The 25,457-nt window shown below is 42.8% G+C and overlaps 1 protein-coding gene and 1 long non-coding RNA gene across 29 annotated transcripts in view; one reads left to right on the top strand and one right to left on the bottom strand.

The window, feature by feature from the left end:
- Positions 1 to 25,457, top strand: part of SLX4IP (SLX4 interacting protein) — a 423,033-nt gene that overhangs the window by 234,368 nt on the left and 163,208 nt on the right. The window lies entirely within an intron of this gene.
- On the bottom strand, positions 3,111 to 5,212 carry LOC135297801 (uncharacterized). Its single transcript, XR_010359757.1, has 2 exons — positions 4,977 to 5,212; positions 3,111 to 3,315 (listed from the first exon to the last, which is right to left on the bottom strand). It is a non-coding gene; the product is annotated as an uncharacterized LOC135297801 (long non-coding RNA).

The raw sequence follows: 25,457 nt of genomic DNA on the forward strand, positions 1-25,457 counted from the left end.
TGGCGTGCTGCTTCAACTCTTCAGGCATGATTGCCACTTGGTGTTTAGACGTGAGTGCATTTGTGTTCTTTATCAGCCATCCAGAGTGGGTTTGTTTTCCCAGCCTCTCCTCTGTGGCAGGGGCCGGGGGATGTCTGGAAGGAGCGCAAGGGAACGCTTGTGTTCTGCAGGGCAGCTCGGCCTCTGCAGATGTGACCAGGGAGGGATCTTCACCCTTCTCTTCAGCATGGAGCACTCTGACATTTGGGGACAGGAGGAAATATAAGGTGAAAGTGTAATGGAAATGCTGATCACCATATTAGGTACTTCTTTGTCATGAGAGATGTTCACCTTCCATTGAAAGCTCTGTTTAACATGTTTTCCCAGGGGCTGGAAAATAATTGCGGATTTGACTGCTTACCTACACTGCAAGTACATTAATCTGAATTTGAAGCCTTGAAGTCCTTGTTACCTGAAATGCAGAGTGTCTGGCTGATCTTCAGTTTCTTGCTATGAGACTGAGACTAATTTGCATGCTAAAGACAGTTTTAGATCCCAGTAGTTGCCTGCCATACCCTGATTCCTAGTGCTGGTATCAGTAATCACAGTGATTTGCTTCCTAATGTTGATATTGGCTGTCAGCAATTAATGCTTTGGTTGTTACCTGCTGCTCTAAGAAAGACTGTCTTGTCTATCCCAATTGCATTTGGTAAAAAACTGGGTAAAATATTGTACCCACCCACTGAGAAATTGTTGATAATTGCTCTGTCAAGATTACTTTTGGTAATTCTCACCTGCTTTTTAAAAAGTGTTTGTTTCTCAGCCTTTCTTTAGCTGTTAGTATCAGTCAGAAGTTGTCTTTCCTATTACAACATTCAACTGAAAGAGCCTTGGTCCTCCCTGATATTTCTGCATTACCTTGGATGACATTCCATTTATCTTCCCCCCCACCCTCCAAAAGTATTTGAAGGTCCAAAGGCTCCCTTTGGCATGAGCCTTGTTGAGAGAATCCATACAGAAAGCTTTCATGCCTCGTGATCTGGCCACAAAGGCTGTACACTTTCCAATCTCCTCTGCTTCCAGCTATATTCTGGCAATATATTCTGGTAATTACTGACACAATACTGCATTTTCCAGGATTTGTAGCACTGGTTGGGCTGTCAGAACCTCCTGATTGCCAAACCAAGACCTACCAGTGATATCAGATGAGCAGGGACAGTGCAGAGCCTTCTGTTTGAGAAGGCTCTTAAGGAACCTGAAAGATGCCAGAGTTTGCTGTAGTCAGAAGAAATGTCTCTTGAATTCCAGGAGGATTTAATTGGGATACAGCTGAAGGAAGAAGAGACCCCTAAAGGAATTGAGTTTCAGGGCCCTATGTGCTTACCATGCAATTTCATCTTGGTTTTTGATCAGGAGGGCACCTTCAGCTAGATCAGGTTGCTGAGAGCTCTGCCCAGCCTTGCTCCACCCAACCCTCGTTTCCAGGGCTGGGACATCTGCAGCTTCTCTGGGCAGACTCATCCGGTCTCACCATCCTCACAGTCAAGGATTTCCTCCTAATATCTGATCTAAACGCCACTGTTGTCAGTCTGCAGCCCTGTCCCATCACTCCATGCCCTTGTAAAAAGTACCTTGTCTCTCTTAATGTCTCTCACCCCAGAGCCTTTCCTTCTCCAGGCTGAACATCTCCAAGTCCCTCAGCCTGTCCCTGTAGGAGAGGTGAAAATAAAGTGTCCTCCAATCAGGAGTACCTGGAGCAGGTATCCCTGTAACCACATTCTGTGTTTAGAAAGTATAAGACAAGTGTGAAAACATCTTAAAAAGTCTATGGTTTCTGTATCTCTGAAGTGGTTCTAGTAAGTTTTAGCGTCAGAGCTGCTAGAGGCTCTCACCTCAGCTGTTATCAGGCTGATATTAACCTAGGTTAGAACCATGTCCTGATGCTCAGATAAACCAGAGATCCTTGGTGCAGGAGACAACCACAAACTGGCTTGCAAGGCTGCCAGCAAGGCAAATCTGTTTTTTCTCTACCCTTTCCCCACTCCTCTGCCTGTACCCTCATCACTGAAACTGAGAGGAGCTTTGGCTGTGGATCTCTTCACAGCAGTCACCCTCCATGGCAGGAGAGCTCCTTGGGGCCAAGCTCCCTCAGGCAGGCTTTGTTTCAGCTCTCCTGGCCTGTTCATCCTTGCCAGCTTTCAGTGGTTGGATGGAGCAGACCAGCTCCTCAGCTGGTATGGGGAGCTAATCCCCAGCTCACTTGCTCCACTTGGATTTCTCCCTGGTTTTATTTGAGTGTACTTTGAAGTGTTTTTGAGTGTATTTGAGTGTTCTTCTGAAGCATCCTAAACTTTTGGGTAGTGGATATTTCAACTGCCAAACAGATAACACATTTCAAAACTGAGTGCTTGCCAGGTTAATAGGTTTCTGGCAGATTTTATAAAGGTCTTGTTAGCTCTTGCTGATGAGTTCAATAAAAGATTGTCATTAACAGGAAAGGAGCACCATGCTTAGTACAGGCAGTGACCTTGAGAAGCTTTTTGAGACACTTCACATGACATTAAACATCTGAAACATCTGGAGACCTGTCTGACCTTGGCCCTGCTGAAAGCCCAAGAGAAAAAAAACCCCACCAAAATGAGAACTTTCACTGCCTGGACCTTACAACAGGCGCTGAGCTTTGCTCTGCAATCCCTGAGCTGTATCTCCTTGAAGAGCTTTTTGTTTTATCTGCTCTGGTCACCAAAAAGCCACCCTCAATATGACTGGGTTGTTATTTTGCATTCTTGGTGATAATTCCTAGTACAACATGTCCCAAAATACTTTCTGTAGCTTGGAAGCTCTGCTTTTAGGGTCTGATCCAATACTCACTGAAGTCAATAAGTCTCCCTATTGATTTCAGTTGACTTTGGATTAGATCCTTGTTTAGGGGCTATAAATACATCACTGGAGGAGAAAATCCCATCCCAAACTTTTTGATAGATTTTTTTTTTTGCTTTTTTTTTCCTCCTCAGTTTTCTTCTTTCTCACTCTCTTGTGTTTTGGTCAAACAAAATCTGTCAAGCTCCATTGCATTTCCTAATCTTCACTGTTCTGACAGACTTCAGGCCAGCAGAAAGACAAGCTTAAAATTATGGAAATTAAGTGCAATTTTTTATTATGCTGTCTAAGATGTTTTCAATAAAGCAGAGAGAGAGATCACTTTGCCAGATTGGTGTCATGGTGTTCCAAAGGTTTTGGCTAGTTAGCAGACTTCCAGTAAAAATGCATGTTGCTCTTCAGACCTCTTGTGGGTGATCCACACCTCTCCTGGAGCCTCCTCTTATTGTGTTGTGGCTTCAAATGGAAGAGAGCCTAAATTATTTTGGACCTGTGCTAAGAGTTCTCAGTATTATTAATAGCATGCTGAGTGAGCTTGCCATGTAAAATGCTGTGATTGCCCCTCCTGCCTTTCATAGAGCAGGCACTTAGAAACCAGATTGTATTGGGGAAGACATGGCTGGATGAACCGGGCTCACAGAGCCAGAGAGTAGGTGAGGATCTGGGAGAGCAGGGCATTTCTGTGAGGAATGGAAAGCACGTGCTGCTCCTGAGCTGGGGCAGTCAGGCTGGAGCCCCTCTCAAACTGACAGCCAACGTGCACTGCCATTGGAATAATGCTGCTCACAACTGTCCACAGGACTCTTACCCCTCTTTCTTGGAGAAAAGGACTTCTCTGTGTTGTTTTGATTTCAACCTCCCCAAGATGGGATTTTTTGGGGATTCTACCCATTCAATTTTCATGTTTTTATGATGTAGTAATCAATCACCAGAAGCTTTGCAACTGGGGAATTACTTCTGTCACTTTTTGGTTCTATTGTATAAGTAATAGGCCAAAATACCTGCTAGACAGGTATTTTAAGCATCCATAATATGTGCTAATTGTGTCTGTATTTAGTTCTTCTGATAAACATTATCAGTATGTCTAAAACCTCTAGGGTTTTATGCACAAGACCCATAATCATGTGATTTTTGATACATGGTTTAAAAAGGGGAAGGTGAAAGCAGAGGAACGTAGCAGTTGGAATTGAAAAGGAGCACAAAGCAAAAACCCGGACATTCCTCTGTCTAACTGCTGTGTTGGATGGATTTAAAACAGAATTTTCCACCATTATCTGGGGAAAAGAATCTGAAATGTAATAATGCTTCTGGCACCACCTTTCACAAATAAGGCAACTGCATTCACTTAGTAGGCATTTAAAATTCTGCAATGAGATACTTGTGGCACACTTCAGGACCTGCAGCTCACTCGGGAGACATCGTCACCAGGGCCTGGGAAGCAGCCAGGGGCACTGGAAAACATTTAGGAAGAAAGCAGTGTTCGTGTGACTTGTTAAAAAAGCACTGGACAGCCAAAACAAAGTGCTCTGCCTGGGGCTGCTCCCCTGTCTGTGCCCAGAGGTTTGGCCAGGTCCTGGGGAGGTTTCAGGGGGTCCTGCTGGGATCCAGGGACCTCAGCACGAGCTCAGCTCCTGCATGTGGGGCTGGATCTGATCTGGGGCAGTGTTTGTAGCCTTAGGGGTCAGTGACAGTGTGGTGGAAGGAAAGCTGATCCTGTCCTGGGCTCCAGGAGTCATCCCTGTGCAGGTGTGGGACACAGACACAGAACAGCAGTTTAACTGGGAGGGCCTGGATACATTGACATTTAAGGAACTGTCAGAAATCCCTTTCTGCATGATTTTCAACCTACAGAATAGAGTGGTTTGAAAGGTAACCTGAGGACCATCTCATTTGAGCCCCACTGCCATGGACAGGAACACCTCCCACCAGGCCAGTTTGCTCAGAGCTGCATCCAGCCTGGCCTTGGACACTTCCAAGGATCCAGGGGCAGCCACAGCTGCTCTGGGCACCCTGGGCCAGGGCTGCCACCCTCACAGGGAAGAATTTCTTCCTAATATCTAATCTTCGTGTACTCTGTATGAGTTTGAGCCCACCCCCCTTGTCCCATCACTACAGACCCTGATGAGGGTTCAGCTCCTGCTCCGTGGCAGGACCCTGTGAGGTCCTGGAAGGTGCTGTGAGGTGTGAAGGCACACAGCCTTCTCTTCCCCAGGCTGAACAGGCCTGGCTTCCTCGGCCCGTTTTCTGATCACTAGGGTTGAGAAAGGGGAGGGTTAATTGCCGTTCAGGTCTAGAGATGATGTATTTATCAGAAGCTGGAGAGCACAAAGGCGCATTGACACAGGGGCTGGTGGCATCACAGGCCCGTGTGACATCAGCAGGGCCTGGGGTGAATCGCCAGCTTTGTCTGCGAGGCAGCCCAGGGCTTTGTGAGGGAAGGCTCTGCTGGCAGGGAAGGCTGCTCTGCAGGTTGGGGTAACCCGGCTGGGGCTGTCACCGAGGCTGGAAGGCACAGCCTGTGCTCTGCTGGCTTCAGTGGCATGTGCAGGGTCTGTGCAGAGAGGGTCTGGGCCTCAGGTGTCCTCCCAGCTCTACTGGAATTCACCTATAGTGCTGCATGGAAGTACAGAGTTATTCACTACCTCCTAGTGATTAATGTTTGATAAGTATGTAAAATAGATGTTTAGAGACCACATCAATTGCTCATGAGGGAGGCAAAAGAGAATCCTGGGAGGCAGAGTACTCCAAGAGAAGCAAAACAGTTTCCATTCATCATCAATCACCCTGTAATCTGCCCAGCACTCAGAGAACAGCAAGCGCATAGCAGAGGAGAAATATTTTAGCACTTCAGAAAATCTGGAATTCATTCAAAACATGGGAGAAAATTATGGCAGTGCAAACAAAATACAAATAGTGTTTTGAATAACTGCTTGCTGCTTCTTTGTGGACACCTTCAAGGGTCTCCCTCTCACTAGAACTGTTTTCTTCTCCTGTAAGGCTAGTGTTTCATATTTTTCAAACAAATTCAGTGTATTGTGATCCCAGGAAATTGAGTCATGAATGTGCTCACAAATACTCAGCCCCTCTGAAAGTATGTAGTTACCAAACATCAAACATTCAAAGATTAGGGGTTTTATTTGCAGATTAATCAGAAGCCACATCAAAATAATGATGCTATTACCACAACTACTGCTACTAATTGATGTATAGATCACATTGCACATTTCAAGGTGCTTTGAAATACAGCTGTAAAAATGACACAAAGCCACAAAGACATAATAAAATGTAGTTAGGACAAACAGTAAGTCTGAGAGTTGTTAGGACAGTTCCATGAAAAATAACTGTTGTTTTAGGAATTACCTTCTGTCAGTGATGGGGCAGTGGGACCTGAATTTGCTCCAGCGCTCTTTATTTCTGCTGCTGACTGGCAATATTACAGTCCTGGTGTCTTCCTGTCAGAAAGCTGAAAAGGACCAAAATCAAAGTATCTGATTCACTCCTGTTCATTTTCACATTTCACAATTGGAGGCTTGGTTTTCAACAGCCCTTTCCCTGAAGTTAGGTAACTAATTTCCATTGCTCAAGGCCACAGAAGGTGTATCCTGTACCTTGGGATTAGTATGCAATATCAGCTCTTTTTATGTTTGAAGCCTCTGTTTTCTAAGCATGGGATCTATTTCTCCTTTCTTATGTTTGTTTCCTGTTGTGACAGGTTTATAAATGCAAGAACTAGACTGGAATTTTTTCTCTTGATTGTCTATGAAAGCGTTGGGTACTTTGATTTTTCTTTTTCTTATTTCATCAGAAGTTCATTTTTGTTTATTAAAAGCTCCCAACTGTCTTTTACTACTGAAATTTGCCACTTTTTTTTTCTTATGAAAACCCCATAGAAGCATGGTGAGGTTTGCAGCAATGTCTTCATACAATAGCTCATCCCATACCTTTCTCTTTTGCACCTGTCCCTCATCTTTCTCACAGGGGCCCTGTTCTCCCCCTGGATGTTCTGAGATTAGTTCTGGTCGCTGTACAGTTCCAGGGCTCCCTGTCAGCACTGAGGTGATGCAGTTGTGGTTGGAGTTTTGGCTGGAGTTACTCATGGCTCCAGGCTGTGGCGCAGCTCTGCTCGCTCTCTGCACAGCCCTGACCTCTGTGCCAGCTCTTGTGGGGTTGATCCTCTTCCCCTGCCCAGCTGGGGAACATTCCTGTGCTGGACCACCTTGGGAGGAAAAGGGCTGGGGAGCAAGGTGGGTGCAGGGAGGAGCCAAGGCTCTGAGCTTTTAGATGTGTTTCTGGGTTTTGATTTGTTGTTTCAGTATTTTTTGCCTTCTGGTTTTATTGTAATCTGAGAGTTCTAATCTTGGCTGTTGAATCTGAATATTTCAATGGAATAGGAGAAAAATTAGGGTCCAAGCTCATCTGAGCTGGCAAAGCCAAACTTTAAATATTGTGAAATTCTCTCGTGAGCTTTCCTGGACACAAGTCCAGAGCTGGAATTTGTGTACAGACTTCCAGCAAGAGAAGAATAATGTGTACCAGTGCTTGAGATGGAGAAAATGCGTCAAAGCAAAACTAATACTTATTCTGCAATAGCTCTTTCCTAATCTGAGCATCCCTATCTTTGAACTGGCAGTGTACCTCAGGAGTGGAATGAAATCCTTAAGTAACTAAAAACCATGCTAAACTTCTTTCTGATATGAATGTAAAGCTTTTTGCTTGTTTGTTTGTTTTTATTTTTATTTCTTTAATCTCTGTAGTCACAGTTACATGCACTTAAAATTTAAATAACTGGGACAGTAGTGTATGGAAGTAATTCATCAGACACACAACTGTTCCCATAAATAATAAATGTTCCTTAGCCTATAAAAATCAGTGTATGCACTCAAAAGTTCAAGTAAAACTGGGACAGAGTAGTGTGGTGGAGTAGCTCATCAGGCCTGTAACCATCCCCATTAATAAAAAATAAAAAGGGGAGCATGAATGATGGAATTAGAGATATTCTTTTCAGACAATGTCACTTCATGCATTTTGGGAAGGGCCATAGCCATGCTAAAAACCAAAATAGAATGTAAGAGTCTTTTAAAAATGCTGATGTAGCAGAGAATTTACTTCTTGAAAATGGAAAAAAAAAATAATACATTTTTTAAAAATGCATTAATTCCAAGTACTGTATAAAGGCAAAACTGATTTGTGGGTTTGCTCTGCTGCTGCTAATGCCATGTAAATTTTTAACTGTGTTTGAGAAAGTGCAGACATTGCCAAATCCAGGGAAGGTTATCATCTCATGCACTACATTCTTCCAAGCTGGTGAAAAAAATGCTGGGGTAGTAAAGGTTCATGATTCAAGTCAGAGACGTGATTGCAAAATGCCCCTGCTCTGGGGTGTGCTGGTTCTCTATGAACAGGCTCAGTATATCTGCCATGGGTATCTGCCAGGCAGCACTGCCCAGGACAGGTCTGAAACACTTGGAAATCCATGGAAAAGTTCCCATCTGCTCTCTTGAGCCTTAGCCCAGTGGGCTGAGGCTTCACCTGTGTTTTATGGGCCTGCTTTTGCTACCCCTGTGGAAGGGCTGCAGTTAGAGGCTCAAATGATACCATCAAATAATTGCCGTTGACGTTCACAGAATCACAAAATCAACTAGGCTGGGAAAGATCTCCTTTTGAGCGTGCTGATGTGGCCCCCGAGGCCCCCATGTGAGCTGGTGCTCTTTTGGTGGTGGGAAAGAGGTCAAGCCTTGAAGTCATCCAGGTATAAGTCTGGATGTTCCATGTGTGCCAGAAAATAAACTTGAAACGCGGGTTTGGATTGTATTAGGAATTGTCTCTTCATTCCATGATGACTGTGCTTGATTTCATTCAATAATTAATTTTTCTATAGAGGGTAAATAAACCTTTCACTGTCACTGAAGAAGTAAATCCCTCTGGCAAAGATCGAATGGTTCTATAAAATCAGAACAACCTCAAAGGAACCATCCTGACCAGTGGGAGGCCAGCTGCTGGGATGGAGCTGTGTCCTCCCAAGGCTGGGGAGGAGATTCAGACTAATCTACCAAAATGCCATAGCTGTGAAAATGCAGTGATCCTCCATGGTAAAAACATTCCTTGGGATCAGGGAAGCAGATAAAAATAGCTGCTGGTGAGAGTCGAGTGTCAGCTGCCCTTTCCTGGGATGCTGGGGAAGGAGAGAGGGGCTGGAACATGGCATGAGCTCAGCTGACCTGGGCAAGGGCTCTGTGGTCAAGAGCTTCACTTTTGAACTCATATTTAAAACTTGGGATCCTTCTGCCTTACAGTCTTTTTGATCCGTGCAGGGTTTTTCTGTGTTGTTTTTTATTTTTTTTTAAGTTCTGTAAAATGTCAAGTGAAAAATCTGGTGATTCATTAGAATAAAACCTGCTTCCCTTTAAGACTTTGGTGAAGGGTTTGAGATCATTCATGTAGCAGAATGGTAATTTTTAAACATAAATGTAGAGCTGACCATAAAGATACATACCAGAGTTTCTGGAAGAAAGGGAAAATTCAGTAAAATCACTTTTTTTACTGAGAATGTGGTAGTTTTGAGAGATATATTGACAAGAATCTATCGAGGCAGTGTTCTTGTTTAATTCTGTAACATTGTCAATTATAAAAATTGAGAAGAAATTAATTTTGACATATCTAGAAAATTTTTTTCTGTTTGTAAAAGTAATGTTTTCTACTGCTTTGTGTTTAATTTAGTTTTTGGGCTTTCTTGTAGAAATTTAAGTGCTACCATAGTACCTCTGCATTATCCTGTCATTTTTCTGGTCAATTCTATTCCCTTGTTTTTCTTATTTAAAATAGGGACTGTAACTGAAATTTTCTCATGTGTAACAACTGATAGAACACACTGGAATCAGTGACTCTAGACTGGTATTTTCTAGAACTATGCAGAAAGATGTTTTTGTCTTCATATTTTTGGGATAACTTCCATTTTTTCAACCCCCAAATATTATATCCTCATCATTCTCCAGTCACTGTATTTTCTATTCGCCGTAAAGGGAAAACACGTCTGAATTTCTCTTGGTGTTGTTAGGTGTCTAGAACTAGAATCAGATGTTGTGCTCTCACTCCAGCCTCGCACAGATTACCCTTGCAATGTAACGCTGCACCCCTTTTATGCCAGGACGTCAAGTCTCTCTCTATTTTTATTTTCACCTATATGAAAATGTCATCAGGGCTAAAACTGAGCTGTTTTTCACACCCCGTGCCCTGTAAAACACAAATATTACTCTCATTAAATTTTACAGAAGGAGTTCTCCTTTCTTATTCCACAGCCAGGAATGTTTTGTGGTGTGGTTCTGGTGGCCAAAGGGCAGCAGCAGTTTGAGGACTGACACCCCATTCTTGCCTTACTAAATCAGGGGTACACCACTTGTTCTGAGTTACAGCTTAGTCCTGCACTTTGGGAGTGCCTTGGGGAATACTTGACTGGAGGAACACAGAGAATGTGTGTAGCATTGAAAGATGAAACATGTGGGTCATAATGAAATTAGAATTTTTACTGCATAAATACCAGTGAGTTCCAATAATCAAGATTGAGGAAACTGGAAAAAATACTCAATATACTTTGTGAAGAAAGCAAAAGAACATCACTGCAGTGCTATGAGACTTCATTGGAATGCAGTTATGTCAGCTTTTTGTGATGTGGAGTAGCAAGAAAGTTTGAATAGTTCTTGCTTGCATGTTTCTGAACACACCACATTATTTTATTGTTGTAATATAAAAATACCTGGTGATGTAAATATCCATTTTAGGATAAAACATAATGAGAATTAGTCCTCATTCTGAATGTTTCACTTATTCTGCTGCCATGTTTGAAAAATGTAATAAATACTATGGCCTGATCTCTGTAGGCATTTTGGGACTAGCAAGCAAAGAAGGCAGCTCTGTGAAATGAGTCCTTTCCCATTGGAGGATAAGGAAGAGCAGTGTTATCCTAGACCCCAAATTATCCCTTGTGCTCCCACAGCTTTTCCTCAGGGGAAGCAGCAGCTCTGTCACTGTCACAGTCCAGACTTCTGTGCCCTGACTCCCGAATGTCCATGACTTTGGGGTTTATTGCTGGTACTGTGGATGCTGGATTTGTTCCAACCCCAGGTACTGGAGGGTTGAGAATCTCCATTTGCAGTTATGAATTGAAAGAAAATCTGTTTTTCGAGGAAAACTGCAAAACAATGTGTAGATGAATCTAAAAGATCCAAAACATGAAAGGGGAAGAATAATTCAGGACACCTGACTTCTGCAGTTGTCAGATGTTGCCTCAATTAATGCTGTTCTAGGGCTTCATTTCAACAATTCCAATTAGGCCCTGCCTTTTTGCTAGAAAATGTAAATAGTGTTGTAGCATTAAGGACTTGGAACACCACACTCTGAGGAGTTAAATGCCACCTAAACGTAGGAATTCAAGAATTAGGCATCTAGCCTAAATTGTTTCAGTTTCCTTGCAGTGGCTGCGGAGGGGTGACACCCCTGCAGCCCCGGGTGGCACCAGTTTTTCTCTCCTGAGCATGGAAGAGCCTGGGTGGCTGAGCCGAGGTGGATGTGGGGAGCAGAAGGAGTCTCGGGCAGGTGGAGCAGAGGTGCAGCAGCAGACCAGCAGCCCTGGCTGTGTGCTGAGCTGATCCCCGTGCAGGAGGGACAGCGGAGCAGGAGCTCCTGCTCCTCGCCTGCTGCCCCAGAGTGGCACTGGGGCTGCTGCAGGCAGGAACTCCTGGGGCAGCAGCTGTGCTCCAGGCACGGCCTGCAATCCCTGCTCCGCCCTGGAGAAGTGGCTGGATTCCTATTCTCTGCAATGAGAAAACAGCATCCTCAAGAAGCAAATGCATCAACTGCTGCACTGGGCTGTGAACCTGCTCATTTGAGAAAGCATTGCTAGGACTTTAAGACGTTGCTATTAATACCTGATTCTTTAAAATGAACTCAGTGATGAGGGTGTTTCTAAGAGTCATTAGGGTCTATTGTACACAGGATCTGTTTGTTATTTTGGAACACTTTAAATTGTATATTACTGACCTGGGGGACTCTATTGGGCGCCACTGTAATGTTTCACATTACCTCATCAACCTTGTTTTATATAGCTAAAATGTTGTTTGCTCACAGCTGAATGCCAGGAGCTTGCCGACGTGGCAACTGGAAAGTATTATCCTCTGTAATTAGCAGAAGGAATTGTTGGCTCCCCCAGGCATCACTGGCAGGATCTTACTGCTAGGGAAGTCAAAGGCTGAGGATCAGTGGGACTGGCTTGGGCAAGCCCAGGGCCCGTCCTCAGGGGCTGGGCACTGGTGTTCTCCTGCTGAGGAGCTGTTCTAAAGGGTCTGTCTGTGTGACTGGGAGTACATGTATGTATGCATTGAAAGATAAAGCATGTGGGTCATAATGGAATTAGAATTTTTACTGCATAAAACACGTGGGCAGGGTGCAGCTATTGCTGCCAAGCTGGGGTGAAACCCTGAACTCCACGAGGGGATGGGGGAGATTAGTTGGAAAACATTGTGTAGCCATACATAATCTCTTTCATGATACATGGAGGTACATCATAAAACCATGCACATTTTTAATATACATCTACTGCTTTGAAGAGCATCCCAGTTTTCTGGAAGTGACTGAGAACACTTTCTAAAAATCAAAGTACTGTGTTACAATTTCTAGAGATCACTGTGTGTGAAAGCAGCAATATGAGCTGGACAAATGTCAGCATAGAAAAATAACATGTCTGTGTTTTCTGAGTGTTTTCAGTTCTCCAGAGTGGGTTTGGCTGGTGAGGATGATAAAAGTGCAGAAGGTAAAGGCCCTGTTGCTGTCAGTGGGAGGAAGAACACCATCAGCTTAGGAGCAATTCCCCTCCTCGGCCTGCCAGACAAAGCTTGTGTAACCTTTCGTGGGTCTGTGCTCTCTGAGCCTAATGAGAGACTGAGTGAGAGACCAGGGATCTTTGGATCACTGCAGCATCACATAATGCAAATTTCTGCAGCGAGAGAAAGATTTGTGTTAAAAATTATGCTCTGTTCTAACATTCATTTGCTGGATTTAATGTCATTCAGAGACTTATTTATGCAAAATTCCAACTGTCTGATAACACTATTTTTTGGACCTGAAACTCCGAGAAGAAATAGGGATACAAGGAATACCAGGGCTTAGTTTCCTGCAGCAAAGGTATTCTAAAGCAAATAAGAACACTCCTGCTTTGTAACTAAGTGAATGATTCTATTGTAAATTCAGCTTTCGGATATTTATTTTAAAGGCTTCTGCTGCTTAAATGATTTTCAGTCTGTGCTGATGCATTGTTGCTTTATCTCCATAGTTTATACAGCTGTCAGATACCTGTGGAGGGTCCCTTATAAATCAATTCCCCAGCAGTAATGTGCAATCGGCCTGAAGGGAGGCTCAGGTCACTTAATCTGAGAGGTGCAAAGAGGCATCTTATGTATTGTTTGGTTTTATTTATTTTTGTAAGGCTTAAGACTACTTGAAGCTTTTGTGAAGTAAAAAGGGAGGTTTTAGCCTGAAGGAAATACTATGAACTGTCACTAAATCATTTTGCATTTTCTCAAAACATACCTTTCTTATTTTTAAGTTCTCCACTGGTCACGTGTTTGTCTCTGCCAGCTGCCTCAGTTGGGTCTGGGAAAAGGATCTGGATCCTGACTAGGATTGTCTCAGGAAAGCACCATGGTTAAGGAAGCATATGCAGAAAATCCTGCAGCAACATAATTTTATAAGTGTCTGGGAAAAGGAGATTTGATCTCTTTATTTCCTAAATAACTTATTTTGCAATGTGTGTCTGTGCATGCACTCAAGTACAAGTAAAAGGAATTGAAAGGAGAAGAGGTAGAAAGAACCACTGGAAAATTAAGGGCTGACTTTCCAGCATTTGTTTTCCTTTTTATGATAGCATACTTTATTTTGTTTGGCACAGTATTTGCTTGAGAACTGCTGGTCAGAGGCAGCATTTGGCTTTAGTGGTGGTGTTTGTGTGTGTGTGACCATTTTACAGATGGAAAAATGGAGCCATAGGAAGATAAGGACCAGCACAGGGTTCTGTGGGGAATCACTGGCTCAGCCAAAATTAGTTTTCCTTCTTATTCTTAATACTTCTTAGATTCAGTTCATCCCCTTCTCTCCAACTCAGCAAGTTTTCAAATTGAGGCATCATAGCCCAGGTTTGAAGAATGCAACCAGACTTTTGCATCATTTCTGGCTGGACTTGCCAGATGTGTTGTGGTTCCACACTCGTGCAAACTGAGTGTGTGTGTGAGGCAGCAGGGGTGTCCTGCAGAGCTGCTGCACAGCTCCCTGAGGCACTGGGAACCTTCCCTGGGACTCCCTGGGACTTGGACCAGAACTCAGAGTCAGACAGAAAAACTATTTCAGAGGGAGAACCATGATGTAAACATGAATCATTTCACATCCATGTGTCAAGGAACCTTCATGTGCTATGAAATTGAATATCTATTGTTCAAACCTCTCAGTGTTTTTCCTTTGTTTCTCTGGGTATTGTTTGTATTTTGGAGACTCTGTGTGGCTGAACCATCACCAGTGAGTGTGTGCCTTTTAGGAACTGAATCCCATCAGAAGGCCACAACTTGTGTTAATTTGGCCTCATAAATGTCACTCTGATACATAAAAAAGACTGTAAAAATAGGAAAACATATGTACTAAGCATTAGCATTAATTGACACACAAATGCTAGAATCCATTCCCACACACTGTATGGAAGATTTTATTGTTATCACAGTTTTCTTTTAGGAGCACTAAATCCAGTGGTGATGAAAATCAGTTCCAAACTGCATGTTATAAATGAATTCCCATCCACTGCCAGAATAAGTTTCTGCCTTGTGGCTGGAGAGGGTTCAGCCCTTGATGTCAAAGTCCAATTGCCCTTTTGCCATGCTCTTTCAAATGGGACCAGGTCTTACTTGTGATGTTACATAGGAGAGAAAACTGGGCTGGCCAGTGGCAGGTAGTGGTGAGAAGAGAAACAAATGAGGGTTTCCATCCTTCAGCATGTTGCAAGTACACACTACTCACTGTCCACCTTAATGACCTTTGTTCTTTGAGAAATTCCACAGATTTAGATTATGATACACATTTAAATACATGAGCATGTTTTAATAGGCATTAAATAACATGTGGTATTAGTTCTGCAATTTTTATTGTATGAATTGATCTAGCAAAATATCTGAATTGAACTGCAAGTATGTGAAGTCAATTAAGCTGCACACAGACTGGTACTTGAGAGCACACGTGTTCTGGTAAATTAGAAACACAGTTTGAGGCAAGAAGGCAGATCTGGGGTTTGAAGCAATTTTTTTCTGACTAGTGTTGCAAAACATCCTTTTTTCCACCCCTTCTTTCTTAAGGTGCCCTTATACTTACTGCTCTCCTGATTTTTTTTTTTTTTTAGCAAATTCCTTGGCACAAAGGAAGGTCAGTGTGGGAGGGTACCTGCCTCGTAGCCCTGAATAGGTGAGGTCAGCAGGATTCACTGGAGATGCTGGAGATGGATTTATTGCTGTTATTGTGCAAATCTTGTGCTTCCCCATGGATGCAGAGTGAAGATATTTTCAAATAACAGCTTCATAGAAAAAACACATAAAGAAATTCAGAGCTGTTCATAAGAGCCTATTTTGGTCCCTGCTATAAACCCTTTCCAAACTTTCCCAGTCAAGGTCTGTGTTTTTCAGCTGATTTGGTTTCTAGGTATTTCAAATACTCCAAAAATATTACAGCAAACTAATTCTTTCTGACCTCTGGGGGAGGAGTAGGGATGATTAATTCCACAATGCCCTTTGGTAGTGAGTCAGCAGATTTCTTACTCATTTGGTTTTCATACATGCTTTTTTATAGAGAATGAGAATTTCCTCTTTTCTCCCTTCTCACACCTAGTGAGCAACCCCAGCTGGGCAGGATTCTCTAAATACCTTGACCAGTCCTAAAACTGCAATATTACATTCATCTGTTCCTAGCTGAATTGCCTGGTCCTAAGGAATATATCAGAATGTCCAAACTCCAAGAAAGTGCTCATGTGTTGAGTCCATTGCTCTCTTCATTTTTACTTCACCATCCCTTGAACTTAGAGGTCAACCAAGGAAAAGGGTCAATGCTTCTTTGTATGTGTTTTGTTTTTCCCTGCAGTAATAGTTTTGCTGCAGGCAGTTATTTCACTCTCACTTTCTGGGCTCCAGGCCTTGATACCTCCCTGTGTATTATTTTCCTGAAGAGAGTTAATAATCCTCTGTAATGCTCTTTGCTGAGGTCATTGCTGCTTTGAAATAATTAATGTGGATAGTGAACAGCCTTCTTCAGGGGTTCTTCATGTGTGCTCTGAAAGCACTGACTGCAGGAAATGTGGTGGTAGTTGCACTTACCTTCACAAATTAAATTTTCTGACACTTGATAAATCATGGCTGACATGTCTGACAATGTTAAAAATGAAAATACTGTGTTTTCACAAAAACCTTGCAAAGAAATGTAGGCACTGGATGTGCTCACTAGAATTCCTTTGTAAATGTGGTTTGATGCTCTTCATTTCCCACTGACTGTAAAGCAAAATGGCAAATGAGACTAAAGGTTGGGTTAGAAATTTGCTGCTTTTCAGATTTATTTTCAATGTGCTGATGTAAATTCTTATTTTGCCCAATGAGATGTTTGAATGCACATTTGATAGGAACAGTTATTTATGTGATTGACAGCTTTATTAAGCCATGTAACAGCTTCTTTTTTTTATGTGAACTATCATTTACCCCTCTTTCTGTAGATATTTTAGCACAGGGTTCTCACAGGGTTCCTGCTTTTACCCAAGTTAATTTGTGCAAGGTTTTGCTAGTAAATGGCTTTTTTCCCTGCACACTTGGACCCATTCCACAGTGCAAATGATGACAATGATTATTATCATTATCATTGCTTGATAATGAGCTACACACAACCTAATTCTGGGAGAAATTGTGCCCCATTAGAAACCCCTTCAGGTTCTTGGAGCAGGGTTTCTATATGTCCTAGATGACTTGTAGACTTGTTTGGGGCTTGAACTTCTCATCAGAATTTGGGATTCCTTCTGGATTCACTGTTAAAGGTTTCCCACACACTTTTGAGCTGAGAAAGGGAAAAGTCCCCTCAGTTTTGAGCTTGGTTGTTGCATTCTAAGTAAAGTGTAAATATTGAGATTATCAATGACTTGCTTCTATGCCCATCACACTCCTGGACTGCTGTTTGGAAGGCATTCTACTCATTCTGTTACAGCCACAACTAGAAGTATGAGAGGGGATTTCTACGGAAATGGAGAAGTGATGTAGTTTAGTAACACCTTTTGAGTTAGAATGAGGAAGGGGGAAAAAAGGACAAAAGGTAAAATGCTCAATTTCAGGGAAGGGAGATTTGCTCTATGGTAGACACAATGTTTCTTTAAGAGAAAAAAGAAGCTGAGAGGACACACCTGCCTGGTGCCAGAGAACAGGCAGTGTGCCTGGCGCACTGGAGAAACTCTTCCAGAACAAACCATCCAGGGAAAAATATGACCCTTACAGTGTTACCAAGGTCACTGAAACCTACAGGGATTTGCTGAGGAAGGGGTTCACTGGGAAATGAGACCTGCCTGGGGTGGAATGCTGTCCTGGGACCTGCTTCGTGTGAGACTTCCAGAATTAAAAATACAGGGATGAATTTATAGTTCAGAGCTTTTCTTTGTTCTCTCTTGAAAAATCCTACTGAATGTCTATAGGACAAAATAATTCCAGAGGAAAGAAGGAATTGTTACATGTGTACTAATAAAAGCAATATTGGGGAATTATCTCCTCAGTAGTTTTTAAGTTAATTTCATATTAATTAAAACTCTTGTAAATTTGTCTTGAAGTTTGGCTGAAGCAAAATCTAGAATTAGAAAAAGTCATTAAACAATTTCAGGCAATGAAAGGAAAACCTTAATTTTTATAAAAGGGGAAAGATTGTTCGATAGAACACCTGACAATGGGAAGTAGTTAGATTAGAAAATTTACATAAATGTACTTTCGCATGCAATATAGAGGATGCAGCTCAGCAGAAGGAAACCCAAATCCTTGCAGAGTGTACTGCAGTGAAGGGTGATCTGTAAGGATTTTTGGCCTCATGCTTTCTAAAATTTGCTGCAAATTTGCTTTGTGACTCTTTGCTGTGACCTGCAGCCAGCACAGACCTATCAGAACATTGAACATGTCTATAACACAGAGGAAACCCAGAATTACATGGCAAAAGCAAAGAATCCAAATGAAAAGAAAACAAATTTTAAACCTCAGCATCTGCAAAATACAGGATTCCACTCAAGGGAGCTGTGTGAAAAGTACATTATTATCTATTGTGAAAGTTGCCACAGGGATGGCCACACTGAATAATTGAAGTCTTGCAGTTTTAATCTACTTTAATTATTAAATATCTCTAGCTGCCTGTAATTCCGTGTAAACCCAGAAAGTGTTTGGGTGCATTTAGCCTATACTGGCGCTTTGGTCAAGAGATAAAAGGCTGTCATCAGTTCCAAGTGTACAAAGTTGGATTTTTGGTGGTGTCTGTATGGCTTTTCCAAGCCCTGGAATGGCAGTTTAGATTGCCCTGAGGTTGTTATTCAGGGTCCTGTGATGAGCAGCCCCTCAGTGGAGGAATGCTGGCCTCACAATGAGGATTTAAAGCTGGGCTGAGGGTGTCAGAGTCCGGCCCCGCAGGGACAGGGTGGGAATTTGGGGAGTCCTCACCTTCCCCAGTGAACCATTGTGGCAGCAGGGCTGTGCAGGGCAAGGAGCAGCTCCAAGGAGTCTCCAGGGACTCCTCTTGAAATCAACACCTTGCCCCTGTGTGGGCATGGGCAGTGTGGGAAGGAGGGCTGGGGTCTGCCTTGTGATAGCTGGGGCGGTGGGAATGGCACCCACACACGCCGGGAGGAGTCACCTGGGCCAGTGAAGCTTTCCCCAGCATTTCTGTAATTAGGTTAATGAATATTTTAGCATGTTCTTGGCAACAGTTTGAATATGAAGCATGTGTCCATGTATTCAAATCCCAGGAAATTTCAGTATTTTCTTTTGGGTAGCGCTGCTATAAATACAAAATGCCTGCTTATTTCAATAAAGGGCATTTTGGGTTTAAATTAAAACTGAACCAAAAATCTGACCTATACTCCTCCACTTCTTCTTTTTCAAGGAAGTTCCTTCTCAAAAAAAAGACAACTTTTTGTAGTGGTGAAAATGCAAGCTTCAGTTATTTTCCTTCAAGAGGTTGGTGCAGTCGCTGCCCATCAACCCTCTGCTATCACCAAGACTCACTGCTACATTCTTTTCAGACACTTCCACTTTTACAGAAGTTTTCTTGCTCTACTTTATCAGGAAAAGGTCTTGGCTCCAAACCAAGAGGGCCATTTGGATTTAAATTTTGACAGGTTTAAAAAAAAAATAAATCTCATTTTGAAATACATAAACCCATAAATAAAAGATGAAGTTGTATTTTCAATAGCACTTTTCTTCCAGCTGAGGTGGAGGAGCTGGAGCAGTGTTCTGCAGCTTCAGGGGTGGAAATCACAAAATGTCCTGGAGGAGCTCAGCAGTGTCCTTAAAATGAAAAGGATTGGGAAGTGCTTGTGCCCCACTGGACCAAGAGCTGCTGTAGAATGCCATGAGAAAGCCTCTGAGTTATCTTGCCATTAAGAAGGGTTTTTGTGAGGCATGGTATCAGCCCCCTGATAAAGTATCACCAAACCAAAGCCATCCCCACCCTCTGCAGCAGCAGCAGCAGCTCTGGCTCTGGCCTGAGAGAGGGCAGCGGGTGGAGGCTGCAGAGCTGAGAGGGAAAGGTGAGCCTGTGAATCTTCACATGAAGGTTTTGCTCTGGCCTTTGGATGCCAGGGCTCACAGAGCTGAAATGTGTGAAGGCTCCCCCTAGGAAATGAGTGTTGACACCTCCCTGGGCTCAGAAACTGGACGGATAAGATGCCTTCCTTTTGACGTGAAAAAGGCTGAAAAGGGAGTTGCTATTTTAGACAATGAGCAGCTGCTCTCCTCAGCCCAAAGAGGGTGGGAAGAAAACACAAAGTCGTAGGATGTGTTGCAGTTCCCCTCCAGGTCTTCTTCATGAATCATATAAGGATTTCTCCTGATTTTTTAAGCAAGGAAGATGAAGGAATATCACCTAACCCGAGCAGCTTAACTGACACGTGCATTTATTCATTTGGAGAGTTTCTTTTTCATCATTCTACATGCAAACAGACTGGCATTGTTTTAGTGCTAAGTGTTTTCTTTGCTAATCCGGGTGAGATTGATGCATGAAATGCAGAGCTTTCTAGCCAAGTGCTCTTAAAGGAAAGAACCGTGGTCCATGAATAATAAATTTCAGGCAAGACTGAAGATATAAGATGCTGTTCAAACCTGGGCCAAATGGTTTCTGCACTCTGAACAACAGCTGTAAGCATAGTGTGGCTTCACTCACAAATTCAGGAGATTTAAATTACATGATTTATGCCTGGGAATTTTGGAGCCATGGCATTTATATCTACCTTTCCCTCCTCCTCAGCAAAATCCTACCTTTTATCTTTGGAATTTTAAAATTATGACTTCCTAATAATGCATAGAATTCAAAGAACTAAGTCTTGTCCTTGCAGAGCAGTTGTCTCAGAAATAAATGTGAAGACTACGTCAAGTAAATGGTCTGTGAATGCACAGCCCTGTGTTCATTTTTTCCAGTGTCTTACCAGGAATGTGGTTGGAACTCTTCTCTAGCTCATGCCTGTGTCAGCCAGAGCTCTGTGTCTGCATGGGCTGCAGCCTGTGTCCAAGGTGCTGGTAGCAGTCATTGCCTTTTCTACTAGTTAAACATAAAACATTGTCGTAGTCTTTCAGATGAGGTCCCCATCAGAGCTACTGGGTGCTGCTCTTACTTTGGTGCTCATTTTGGATCCACGCAGAAATTCCATCCTGTTGGCATTTGCTCACCAGAAGAGTTTATGTGCATATTCTGTACTCTGTTCCTCTTTCTTTTCGTGCTGGGAATTTTTGAATAATCAAATTTAATATCCAATTAAAGGGCATTTTGTGGCCCTTTTAAAGTCTCTCCTGGGGTGCCCACTAGAAAAGGTATCGTTGGCTTTTCTAAATTGTGGAAATAAGGAATTCTAAATCCTTTCTATTACGGTTTATTAGGGTCTCTGTGGTTTTGGTTAATTGTCACAGTCTTGTTTACTGTAGGTGGAGGAATTTTAATGTATAGAGAAAGATGGTTTATTAAATCAAAAATATTTTATGGGAAGTTGCCATAAGCTGAAGGAAGTAGTGTAAAATGCACTCTTGGGGGCCCAGCTTTCTTAGTCTCATGTAAGAAACAAAGAAAGAACATCTATAACCTAAGAGCAGAAAACTCTGGGTCACAAACCAGGATTTCCCCTTCTCTTTTGGGTTGCTTGTGTACCGAAACTCCTAATTTTTCATCATTGCCTACAATAATGAGCTGCAGCAGATCATCTCAGAGTGGTGCCTGCCCATTAAGGGAGTGCCCTGTCTAACCCAAAGGCAGAATTCAACCCCATCTGCCAGAAATCAACCAAAGCTCTGTGAAATAAGGCCAGGAGGATGGTGTGGTGAATTCCCAGTGCCTGGAGAAGGGTCTGGGGTGCCCATGGGTTCCCCCAGCAGGACCTTGGCCACAAACATCTTGGCTGCAGTTTGCCATTCCAGGTTTCCAAATCAGCTGCTGCTGGTAGGAAGTGGTTTGTTTTATCTGGATTTTGGAGGGCAGCAGGGAGGGAAGGAAGAGAACAATTTACTTTTTGGTTTTCTGCTTAAATTAAGGCTGTCAGGTGGCTTTAACTGAGACTGGGGAAATCCCCACTATAGGTGCACGTGCTGCCACTTGACCCATTTTTCCTAATGCACTTGAAAGGGTTATGTTTGTTTTTAATGCATCCCTTCAGAATAAAGGGAAACTGAGGGGGTTTGTGACAGCCTGATAATTGAAGTGCACTCTCCTGCAGCAGTGGCTTTTCAAGGGGAGTGCAGGTGGGCCCTACATCTTCAGGCAAAGCAATCTGTCCTTTCTTTTATTTCTAAAGGAGTAATTATTCCTGACTGCTTATGTTTTCCTACATCTTTCCCTTAGGTGGTTTTTGCTTTGTCACTCTGTAGGTGTTTACAGAGCCTTCACTGCTGTCCTCTGTGAGCACCTCTGAGTGAGCCTTGAGTTTCATCCTGCAGACTTCCTCTGGAGTAATGAAAAATTACAAGATGACAAAAATTGCAAGAGAGATGTGATTTCTTTAGGGCCGTATGGGCAATCTATGTCCAGCCTTGGAAGTGTTGTTCTCTGCTCCCAGGCTGGAGCCTGCTGCAGTGAAGTATCTTTCTGTGCCACAGTGTGTGTCATTTCTTCTTGATATTTTTCTGCTCAGTAGCTGATGTCATCTGCTTTTTTCCTCCTCAATTATGCTTCTAGCATAGAAAATAATTGCAGGGAGCAAGAGATGAAAAGCTTCTGAGAATTCCCATGGCTTCTCTGCTGCTTCAGACGAGTAAAGATCCCTCTGGCATCACTGGAATTTTCTTGCCTGCTGGTATTGAGAAGTCCTGAGGACTGTGTACAAAGAAATAGAAAGGCTGTATTTTAGTAGTGGGAATTTTAACAGTACAGTCTGACTGGAGTCAGAGACACTATCTCATCTGGGGCCCAATCCTCTGTCAGTGCAACCCAGAGGGATAAGATCAAGCCTTGAGCTGGGGGTGCAGTGACAACAGCCCTCACACAAAACCTTTTGAAGGGACTCTTTGTGTTCAGCAGGCCTGGCAATTTGAGTCCCAGCTGTAAGCACAGAGGGAAGGCAGAGCTGGTGAAGCTGCCAGGGTCTGTGATAAACCCAAGGACAGAACGTAGCAAGCTTTGCAGAAATCTCTGAAGTGCAGTAAAAAGGATATAAATATGTTGGAGATGATGCTTCAGGGGCACATTGTGTCCCTGACACAGCACCTGGAAGGCTTGATCCTAAAGCTCCAGTGATTTGAGTTGGATCCCTGTGATCTGCCTGTGGGAGCAGCCAGGATGGCATTTGCCACCCTCCTCTGGGTGAGACACTGCTGCAGGGAGCAGGACCACACAACTTCCCAGCAGGATGGGCTGAGTGGGAAAACAGAGCAGAACTCAGGGGGTTTATTCACCTTACTCAGGTTTGAAGCTGGAACCAATCACTCGTTTCACTTGCAGTTGAAAAGTAAAGGCTTTGGCTTTACTTTCCTTTTTCATTTCTTTGCATTTGTGTGTAGGTGGCTTCAAAAGTCTCTTCCCTATACTGTAAATCAGATCTTCATACTTCTGTAATTAAAACACTGAAATATTTTCATGCACCTTGCAACAAAAAATGTCATGCTTACAAGTTGGCTGTTTTGTGCTGGAAGGCCACACATAAAATATGAAACCCCCATGTTTATTGTCACCTGGGCTTTGCATTTTGCTTCCCTCTCCTCTTGCAAACATCGCTAATAAATTTCCGTAGTAAGCATAGGGAGCATAACCCCACACATCTCTAAAAAACACCAAACAAAAACACTAAGGCAATGCAAATATGCAAATGAATCTCTAATTACTTTGTTTGCAGACAGAACTGAGCAGTAATACCCATTAAATAGGTTTGGGGATGTTGGCCCTATACAATCTGCAGACACGTCAGAGCCAGGACTTTGGCTGAAATCAGTCACACTGCAGACACAGCAGGCAGGGCTCCATCCATCTTCTGCAAGTCGTAATCCTCGGTGCTAAGTTTTTATGTAAATTTTGTTGAATTGTTAATCAAATAAGATACTCACCAGCTGCTGCTCTTCATGGTATAATCGGCAGCCTTTAAAGGGAATTCCATAAAAGAGAGGCCAAAAACTGTAATTATCTCATAGAAGCAGAATTTTTCTCTCATGAGAACAGATTTTTTTTTTCCCCATTGAAAATGAATGCATTTGCAAACATAGTGATTGTAATTCACATGAAGAAATTAATTTGCAGTTACGTACTCAGCTGTACCTGTCACTGCCCTTTAATTCTATTCCCAGGTCTCTAATGAGTCTGGCGATATATTTGAAGTGAAAAAAAGGTTCTCAGATGGAAAATCTAAAATTAGCTCTAAGAGCTGGACATCAAAAGCCTAGTTGGAGTTCCACTGAACCTTTCTCTGGTTCTTAGAAATAAGCAATTAACAGTTTTAATGAAAATCCTAGCTGAAATTATGGAACCAGAGGAGTGGCAGGGATTTTTTTTTTAGAAGGAACAAGGTTTTTCTGTGATTTTGAGCTCTCATTGTGTCTGAGTGCACACTTGAACGTTGTGCCTACATGTCAAACACCATGATCACATATACAGTAGTTGAATACTTCTGATTTGATCACATGCAGGGGGGTAGTTGGGAACTGAAAACATAGATCAAGGTGAATTTTGCTATCAATTCCTTCTGTGAGTGTCAGACCACACCTATACATTACTTAAAGACAAAATTAATACATTGTTTGCACAGCTCAGGTTTCTATGCAGCTGCTATGTAAAGCACAAACCTGATGAGAGAGAGCAAAGTGCCAGTTGAGGCAAAACCAACTGTATCTTCTCTGCAGAGGTTTTCTTCAAATTCAGCATTCCTAGACAGGTTCTTAAGCTGGGCAATACTCTGCAGATCCTGCTGTGGGTTGATTTAACCCATGCTGCACATGGCACAACAGCCCCCATGCAAAGGGCAGAGCCCAGCCCGGGGTCCAGCCCCTGCCCATCTGTCACCCTGGGGAAGGAGTGGGGAAGCTGTCACCTCCTTCCTTCTCCTTCAGCTTCATCCTTTGCTGGTGTTCTGGAGGTTTGGGGTTTTCCCCTTTTGAAGTCAGTTGTTCTACACCTTGACTTGTTTCCACCATTTGATGTCTGTAGTGTTCCCAAGGGCAAGGGACAGGCTGGTGGGACACAGCTGCACCGTGCTTGTCCCTTCCACACCTTATCTTTCTTACTCTTGGTGGAAACAATAATAATAACAACTCAAAATGGCTGGGGTTGGAGGGGCCCTGAGGCTCAGGCAGTTCCAGCTCCCCTGCCATGGCAGGGACCCCTTCCACCAGAGCAGGCTGCTGAGAGCCTGGCCTGGAGAATTCCCAGGATGGGCCAGGCTGACTGAGGGGGATGGACACTTCAACTTTCTGCAAAGAGACATAAATCAGAGGGTTTTTTTGTTGTTTAACGGCCTTATTTCATAGTTGGAGTTTATGACTTTTCCTGGAAGATAATCAGGCATTGAGCAATGATTATCTTGGTCCTTGGTTAGACTCTTGAAAGTTCTGATGATGAGTATCACTTCTTTTTACTTGCTGAAAAATTCCTTTTTGGTTTTTAAAAAACTAAAATCTAAAAAAGAAACAAAGCAAACCCCTCACTCACAAACCCCAAAATTTCTCCATATAACAAGTTTTGTTTTCCTGGACTGTTTATTTTGCAAATTTGTTTTCAAAATGTGAATTTTTGCTCAGGCGAAAAAATAAAAGAACCAGTGTTTTTAATTTGTTACTGAAAAACATTCTTTTAATCATAATTCTTGGCTTAACTAATGAGATGAAATGTGGTAGTTGTCA

The sequence above is a fragment of the Passer domesticus genome, chromosome 3, assembly GCF_036417665.1.
Source record: "Passer domesticus isolate bPasDom1 chromosome 3, bPasDom1.hap1, whole genome shotgun sequence".
NCBI classification, from domain to species: Eukaryota; Metazoa; Chordata; class Aves; order Passeriformes; family Passeridae; genus Passer; species Passer domesticus.